Source organism: Poecilia mexicana, unplaced genomic scaffold, assembly GCF_051168715.1.
Source record: "Poecilia mexicana isolate PSO_F unplaced genomic scaffold, ASM5116871v1 scaffold_8, whole genome shotgun sequence".
In the NCBI taxonomy this organism is placed as follows: Eukaryota; Metazoa; Chordata; class Actinopteri; order Cyprinodontiformes; family Poeciliidae; genus Poecilia; species Poecilia mexicana.
In genome coordinates this window covers 8,102,315-8,111,396 of record NW_028263377.1, presented here as the reverse complement: position 1 = coordinate 8,111,396, position 9,082 = coordinate 8,102,315, and positions in this window count along the sequence as shown.

The following is a 9,082-nucleotide window of genomic DNA, read 5'->3' as shown; positions in this document are numbered from 1 at the left end:
CTAACAAACTACAAGTTTGTTTCCTGATGGAGTTTAAAAGCTCATTGCCTGACAGCTTTTGCTGTCAGGGAAAAATAAATACATCTCTTTGGAATAACTTTAAGAAGTTCAAAGCTGTTTTATGTCCTCGTCACAAATCAACACTTGTTGCTTTTTAACATGAAGAACAAACTTTAGTCTTAATACTTAATTTTGAATTCAACTGCATTCATTTATTAAGTAAACTTTAGCAATTGCTTTGCATTTCAGCAATTTCTTTGCCTTTTAAACAGTTAAACTGACGTCATTTCTGATCTGAAGTAGTGATTGAAATTTGCCCAAATTAAATATATTTAAATTGTTGCACCAATTTTATTCAATAAATCTAAATCTATGTATATATATATATATATATATATATATATATATATATATATATATATATATATATATATATATATATATATATATATATATATATATATATATATAGATAGATAGATAGATAGATAGATAGATAGATAGATAGATAGATAGAGAGATAGATAGATTTTTTTTATTTTTTTTTTTATTTTTTAAAGTTGTTTACATCAGAGTGGGTCTCACTCTACCTGTCTGTGTTGTCTTCTTCTCTTTCATGCAGCTGTGTGGGACAAAGCAGGTGTGTCTCTAAATGCCTCCACTGAAGTGGATCAGCCAACCCTGGTGGATCTGGTGCGCTATTAACCCAACAGTTATTAAGTCGTTACTAATGTAATCAAGACTGGCTTCTGTTGCTGTAACTCTAGCTTGACTTCCTCTGGCAAAAAAAGGAGATATTAACAAGATACTGATCAATCCCTGTTCATTTTCCAACCCTGAAGGAAGAACATGGTGAGAACAGAATTACAACAGGCTTTTATTTTACTGATTTTACTGATAGATAAAAATAAAATAGTGTTTATATTCAAGAATGTACTACAGGAAGGAGGCTGTTTTCTATTTTTAAATTAATTTGTAAATGTCTGTGGGTATGAGCAGAGTGTGAATGTGTGTGTGTTCGTGTGTGTCTTTGTGTTTCGCTGCTTTAATGAATAGCCCATTGTGTTGTTCTGTTTCATGTACGCACTCTCCAACCGAGGGAAAGAGTCCAGTTACCTCTTGTTGTGTGAGGGGGAACATCTAGAGGAAATTGATATATGGGGGTTAATGTGGGTTTGGGGCGGAGGGGTCACTTGGGGTGAGCGTCCCAGATGAGAACGAGAGACCAAGTAGAGTTTCGCTAAGCTGATCCCTGCTGGTAATCCACGAGCACGACTCGTTACCGCTTGGCCGTAACCAACATGTCTTTGTGCTCAGTTATTGCTCGGCAATTAAATTTTCAGTTTAACACCTTATTGTTTGTGTTGCATTAATGATTCAGTGCATTGCTGTTAGTTTTCATCTCTTTTTGACTGCCAGTTGTTATTTTGTCGCAACAAATCAAGACTAAAGGACCCTGTCTTCATACTTTATCATGTTTCAACCACAGATTGACATTTTTAGACTTTAGTGAATAGACCAATCATATGTATGTCGCATAATTTTGCAATTGAAAGGAAAAACCTACATGGTTTTCGAAATATTAAAAAAACACAGAAAGCAGAAACATGTGGTGCGTATTTGTAATCAGCACTCCAGAGTCAATAGTTTGCAAATCCAGATCTTCTCCACAGCTACACCTGGAATTAGATGCTAAAGCGTCACAATTTTTTCATCATCTGATCAGATTAACTTCGTCCTCTTGATTGCTGGCTCACCCAGATTTGCTGTGGTGAAATGCAATTTTTTTTTTGGCTTTACCCCAACAATGTTGTTCCACAGCAACCAGATTAGTGGAGTGCAGCTGATAGCCATTCTAGCAACAGATTCTGAGGATTGGGGCTACACAGCTCCTCCAGAGTAACCATGACCCTACTTACTGCTCTGCTGATTGATGCCACCCTGTCCAGCTGGGAGATGACTTGGTGGTTTGATATCTTAACGATTGATATCTTCTTACTGGACCACAGTACACACACATAACTACACAGATTTACCGAGTAGCTGACTTGTGTGAGGGGAATTCTTTGCCCTCAGCTTTATTTAGGGGTATCGCAATGAAAGGGTCTGATATTTCTGCCACCCAAAATCACCCAACCCCACATCACCATACTTTCCCCTCCATGCTTTGTAGTCAGACTGGAACTGGACTAAAAAATGTGTAAGGTGTGTGATCCGTTGCAGATTTTTAGCATAATTTCAAATGCCATGTAAGCAGTCCAATTAGCATTCAAGTGTTTTTTTGTAGATATTTTTAAACTAGTGTTCTTTTTCTAGCTCTGCCCACATTGCTCTTCTGAAATGATATGCAGTTGTGAAAGCTCAACAAGTAACAAGTACAGATATTATTTAGAGAAGAAGTGATGTTAGACTTAATTGTTTTATAAAAACACATAAATCTGAGGAATACGCCCTTACTTTGTTGCATAATCCCACAGATACATGTTAAACAGGTCCACAGTAATTGCTTTGTGTACCATTGTAGATTGAGACTGCTTCAACCACAGATGCTCTGGGCATCCCCGTGACACCCCGACCAACATTAAGTCCTTTTGCATTAATTGGCAAACCATAAAGTTGTGTGCTGCTGCTCGGCTGCAGCTGCATCTGTAACAAGAGGCCAGAAACCCACTGGGGGCGGAGGACGAAAGAGAAACCTCAATGGTTCCTTGTGTCCCTTTTCTCCCTTGGAATAAAAGCAGCAACTTATTTTTTATCACCGAATTGCTCCGTGTGCCATTGAGGGGAAATTAATACATTTGTTTGCTTATTGTACTTGTCGTGTCTCAGAGATGCGCAGCGAAAACCTCCCAAACAGCTCGCATCTCCGTGGGACGAGGAGGATGTGGTCGAAGAATGATAATTTAGCGGAATGAGAGGCGAGGGCCATGACGATTGAGTCATTTGAAGGAAAATGTAGAAAGCGATGTTGAAGAATTCGACTTTGGGAACAAAGGTGTCCTTTGTTGGACGGCTTCTGTCTCATGTCTCGCTGGTTGCTGTTTTGGAGCTCATCACACAGTGATGATGTGCTCCTCTAAAAATATTCGGTTTTAATGGTATTCCACCCCCGTGGACACAAAACGAAATGCTCAATAAAACAGTCATTTAGTTTGGTCACTTTGCTGGTAGCTGAACAGAACAACGTGCTTTTAGGACGCATCTAGTCGCTGTGTTGGCATTATCGTTAATGTTGAGATGTACTCTTTTTTTTTTGTTTTTGTCGGGAATTTAAATTTTGTTCAATTAGACAGTTTTGCAAACGTTTTTGCAGTTTGTTAGCACTGAAATGCAAACATCATTGTATTTCATTGCAATGTTACGAACTAAGCCAACACAATCTAGTGGATAATTGTAAGTGGAGAAAAAAAAGATGAATAGATTTCAACACTTTCTTTTAAATAGAAATCTGAAAAGGTTTGTATCCTCTTTTTAAAGGGGCAGTGTTATGTAAAATCTACTTTTATTTTTTAGCTTTACATCATGCTGTACTGTTATTCCCTCATGAAAAACATACCTACAGTGTTGCTTTTATTCTGTCATGCATTGTTTTAATCTCCATGGCAACCGTTGAGCTGTACAAAACGTCTGGTTGGACCTAGCTCCGCCTTCAAGGCGTAGCTCCTCCTCAGAGCTTAAACTCCCTCTTGAAGGCGGAGTTTCAGAAAGAGCACAAGTGTTTAAAGAGACAGAGGCCTAAGTTTAAGGCTTTAAATATACAAAGTCATATTTTGTAGCATTTTTACAACAACTGACTGTAATACAGTTGGTGTCAGCATTTTATAGTGCTATAAAATGATTTAAAATTCATTTGACAGTCTGTGGCAAGACTATAAAATTGCCGTTTGCAGAGAATGTTCATTTAATCTGACTGAGTTTGACATACTTTTACAAGAAGCATGGCCATAAATGTATCTACTGCTTCTACTGCAAAGCTGATGGTAAAATACTGTAGTTGACTTGAAGTTGACTGCAGTGACAAGGGGCTGTGCAAAGTTTTGAATCAATGGACTGAATAAAACACACTCCACAGTGTGTTTTCTGAAATAATTGTAAAACCATGGACTACTTACCCTTTACAAATGTTATAGTTTATGTTGATTTTTCAAATAAAATCCCAATAAGATATGTTAAAATTTGTGACTGTGATGTAACAAAACATGGAAAATCTAAAGTGTTAATAGTAAGACAGTAATTTGTTGTCCTGCTCATGGTGCGTTGACAGTCTTAATATACCAAAGAAAATTTGGGTAGTTGAGATGTTTTTCACTACAGCTATATCTTTTCAAGATACACACAAGATACAAATAAATAAAAAACATCATCTCATGACAGTAGAACATCGGGATTAGAACTGCCTTAATACCGGTGCAAATTTAGTGCTGCTGGGTAATTATTGCACTTAAGTCTGAATACAGCAACACTGACTAGAAAAGTACAAGATTTACACAACAAAACGTAGCTCCTCAAAATGACCATGAACCTCTCAAAGCCTTTCTGTTAGTTTAATCTCAGAAATGTTTAACATTAAAGTAAGTTTCCAATCTGCACTGCGGTATAAAACTTTGTCATTTACATGAGAACGGGCCAAGCAGCCACTTTGTTTTTAGTGAAAAGAAAATAATTCTGTCTCTGTCAAGCATTGTTGTGTTTTGGAAGTTTTTTTAAACATGGGTTAAATATAGAGAACGAATCCATAAACTAACTTCTTATCTTTCATTTAATTGCAGATCTACCTTGTGTTTCAAAGGTCTATGAAGACAGTTTGTTTTAAGTAAGTAAAACGTAAGCTTCACCTTTTTACAGATCCTTATGTAGCAAAGTTAGTTTGACCTCTAGCCTTTTGAACGTACTGCTCGTAGGTTCCACTGGTACTGTATTTACAGAGGTGCTACTCAAATATCACAGGAATGACACGTGAGATTTAACTTTATGCAACATTCAGACTATGTCTGCATGGAATATTCCCTCACCTCAGCATGCTGGATGCTTCAAGTGGCTCCCACAGGTGGCAGCTACAAAGTAAGTTGGTCTGGAAAATATACTAATATATTTGTGAAGTATATTTATTTTTGATAAAGCTGAAAAACCACCTCATCACAGCACAAAATCTTGTTTTTTAATTTTTTAATTTTTTTAGAAATTCACATTTTTCCATTAAGTACATTTATTTTCAGAATTCCAATTTATGTATTTTTGTATTTTCGAGGTCAGAGGATTTGCTGCTAGAGACTGCTTAATCTTTTACAAGGATCTTTTTCCTTAGTTACAAAAACACATTTAATTGATATCTTGAATTTAATGAGTCAAACAATACGCATTTTTTTGTTTACCTAGAATAAAACCACTTTTTCCTCCAGTGTTAGATAAAAAATAAACAATTAGAACAGATTAGCATGTTTTGATAATCTGAACATATATGAAGAAGAGTTCAAATGACCTTGCTTGGTTGGTGTTTGTACATCACCCAATTGGGCTTCAATGCATGTAAGAAACTGGGCTCAGTGATCCAAGCCTGAACATTTAACCGACAACCATCACGGACTTTCATTTTCTCTTTCACATAAAAATAGTTCTCAAAGCTCCATCATACTGACTTTTTTGTGTCTGTATTTTTTGTTGTTGTTTTAAAAATCTTTTAGTATCACTACGAGCTTTAGAGCAGAGAAAGTTGACCTCAGCTTTACTTCCTTTTGATTTGACGGGGGCAAAAAATTGTTTTGATGTATCTGACAAAAAAACCTGAGCTTGGCAGAGCAGGAAGATACGGTGACATTTTCTTCGAGAATTTATCTACAAGGAGGAAAATTTTAGAAAAAGAAGTAATTTTCCAATCATGAGTTTTTCTCGGAACATCGAGTTAAGCAGCGTGAACGTTCGGAGGCCTGCAGGGTTCGGGGGTGGCTGGTGGTAAAGTTGGCCTGAATCAAAGGGGGCCGTTGTTTGACGCTGGGAGCCGAAGATGAAAGGCAAGAAGAAGATGGCAAGTTGCACCAGCATCAGTCTCCTCTCGCCTTCTCACCCTGCGGCCCTCCCTCGTTCTGCCCATGTGAGCCAGGGTTCAAACTCAGGACCCACAGCTGCGCCTATTTGCACATCCGTGTGGATATTGATGTTCACTTGTTCCCAAACACATGCTTAGCTAACGTATGCAGACGTACGGTCTATATGACCAGAAATGCAGAATTGTGTGGAACCGCCTTGACTTGAAGGTACTGAGCTGGAAACAAGGCGCTCTTCTTAGGAAGAACAGTTATACACTGTGAGGGTAACGAGTCAGGCTTTAAAAAAAACAAAAAAAACAAGCAAATTAATTTATTGGCTGATTTAAGATGTCCTGGTTAGGCTTTTTAAAGCCTCAATCAATTCTTTTAATCTGCAGAGACATGTCTGAAACAGAAACGGCAGTGGGGGTAAGAAACCCCCCCCCAAAAATTACCACGTATTTAGCTGATTGAAGCCATTCAAAAGACCACCTTAATTTTAAAGAAATGTATTTTATTTGGCCAGCATGAAATAGATCATTGTATCAAGACAATAATTACGGGAAGCAACGATGTGGGTGATGCAACTCAATCGCTGACACAAACTCGAGGTATCTTTCTGGCAAACATTGGAGTCGCATCCAGATGCTTCCTTCATGGACTCAGACTGGTCATTTTGTCTTTTTAAATCACTGTCTAATCATGTCAAATTAAGCTTGTGTGTACTCCAGAGTGATGTGAAGCCAATGTGGACAATGAAATAATGCCACATGATGCTTTCATGTCAAATAAATATTGTGTGTGTGCTCTGCTTTTCCTTCCCCTTGTGCCTGTTCTCCTTGTCACTGACCAAAGTAGCAAAGGGGACGCTTCTCTGGCATCTGCAACAATGCCCAAAACAGTAATAGAAAGAAGATTTATTTTATTGTTTGTGCCAACAGATTCTTACATGAATGTCTAAACCCTAGTAATAGTACATTGTTAATAGCAATGTGATTGCCATTTGGTTTAGAAAATAACGAATATGAGGGTGTTGGTGTGGAAATGGCTATTATAGCAAGTTTTGAGTAAAGAAAAATAGTACTTTTCAAGAAGATATAAAATTACAAAATGCTTCAAGAGCCAGCAGTGGGTAAAAACACAAGAGAAATCATTGTGAGTTGTTCAAGAGTTATTTAGCTTTTGACTATCATGCTGTTCAAAAAACACTATCCACTGCGGTATGAATAGTGGGGAAAAAGTGGTGAGAACAGGAAGCAGCTACCGAAGAGGTCAGCCAGTTACAGAGAAAGCAGTGGGGCATCAGCGCCTCCGGGGAAAGATGGAGAGGAGAAAGGTGAATTGAAGGAGTGTAAATTCCAGAGAGGGATGGAAAATACCAGGACTTGATGGATTCTCACTGGCACAGACAGAAACACGCACATCCCATAATTAGCATGCTAGCAGGCAGTTAAACATCTCACACAAAGGCTCATTGTCGGGCTCCCGTTGCTCACGTTGGAGACAATGCACAATAGGAGTCAGCAGGAGCCCCCAAATCACCCTAATAGCCGACGTGGTCCAGATCGGCCTCTCGTATTTTACCCTTCCGCCGATCACACTCCTTCACTCACTCACTGACTCACTAATGAAAAGCGGATAGCCTCGAGGCCCGAGGCTGCTGAGCTGCTGGCCCCTCTATCCTCATGTTCGTCCACCAGAATAAGAAAATCCTTCTCTGGTTGTTTTGGAGTTTATAGACTAAATAGGACTAACAGTTTTGATGGGATACATCCTGAGACTGACTGACAAAAGATACAGAACGCTTAGTTAAAGAAAGATGAGGACTGGACCTTCATGACAGCTCAGAGCAAAACTTTCTTCGTCAAAAGATTCATAGGTTGAGCTTTCAGAGCCAAGAGACGTTATTTCTTGTGGTAAGGATTGTATTTTATTACAGGAACATAATCTTATAGTGAAAATGTTAAGGAGGGTGTGTGTTGGAATCCATGTCGGCATGACAACACATTATGCGAAAATTTTAAAGGGGCAGTATTATGTATTTTCTAGGCATAGTGCCATTTTATGTAGCACATTTAAGTAATTATGTGACCTTCAGTTGTTATAAAAATACTACATATCGCTATATATACCAAATATGACTTAAAAGAAATTTGATTTCGTAATTTAACATCTTGAAATTGGGCCTCTGTCTCTTTAAAACTCCTGCTCTTTCTGAAACTCCGCCTTCAGGAAGTCACCACAACATGGCTCCTCTATTATTAACCCTTTAACATTTTTTTACCAGCTGAGAAGAAGCTTGTATAATGAGCTCAGCAGATGCGCAGTTCCTCCAGGCGGTTGCTAATTGCTTCTGGCTAGTCTGAAGGGAGCAGAGTGGGGGTGGTGCTAAGATCACCACAGGAGCTACCTGAATGGTTGCCATGGAGATTCAGGGATTTCTCAAACACGCATGAAAGCATCAAAGCAACACTTCAGGAATGTTTTAGATGAGGGGATAACATTATAACACGGAAAAGCTAAAAAAAAAAAAAAAAAAAAGGCTAAACAAATACTTCTCCTTTAAGTCTCAGTACCTACATAGATGTGATTTTTTTTTTGTTCTCTATTTTTTAGTGAATTTGCTAAAATGTCAAAAACATTTTTCCACATTGTCAGAATTGGTTATTGTGAAGAAATTATTCTCAAGTTTCCTCAAAATCTGAGCAATTCTAATTAATTTAATTCTGTTAAATGAATCAGAATTAATTTTATAGAACGCAAATAAAGTCTAAACTGTAATTTTACGTGTTTCCAGCAGAGAGCACTGTCTGAACATAGACAGAAAACATTTCTGTTTATGTTTGCGGAGTTAGGGAGATCAGTGGTCTGACCGGTAGAAACAGACTAAGAGTAAATGAGGGTAAAATAAATGCAGAGGAGGGGAAAAAACATGTAATTCTGTATTTTTACCCAAGAGCTGAATTAGTTATAAATGTCAGTAACTATATATTCTCTTGATGCTATATCCATCAAGAGAAAATCTCAGTTCCAACTATACATGAGTACAAACTTGTCTT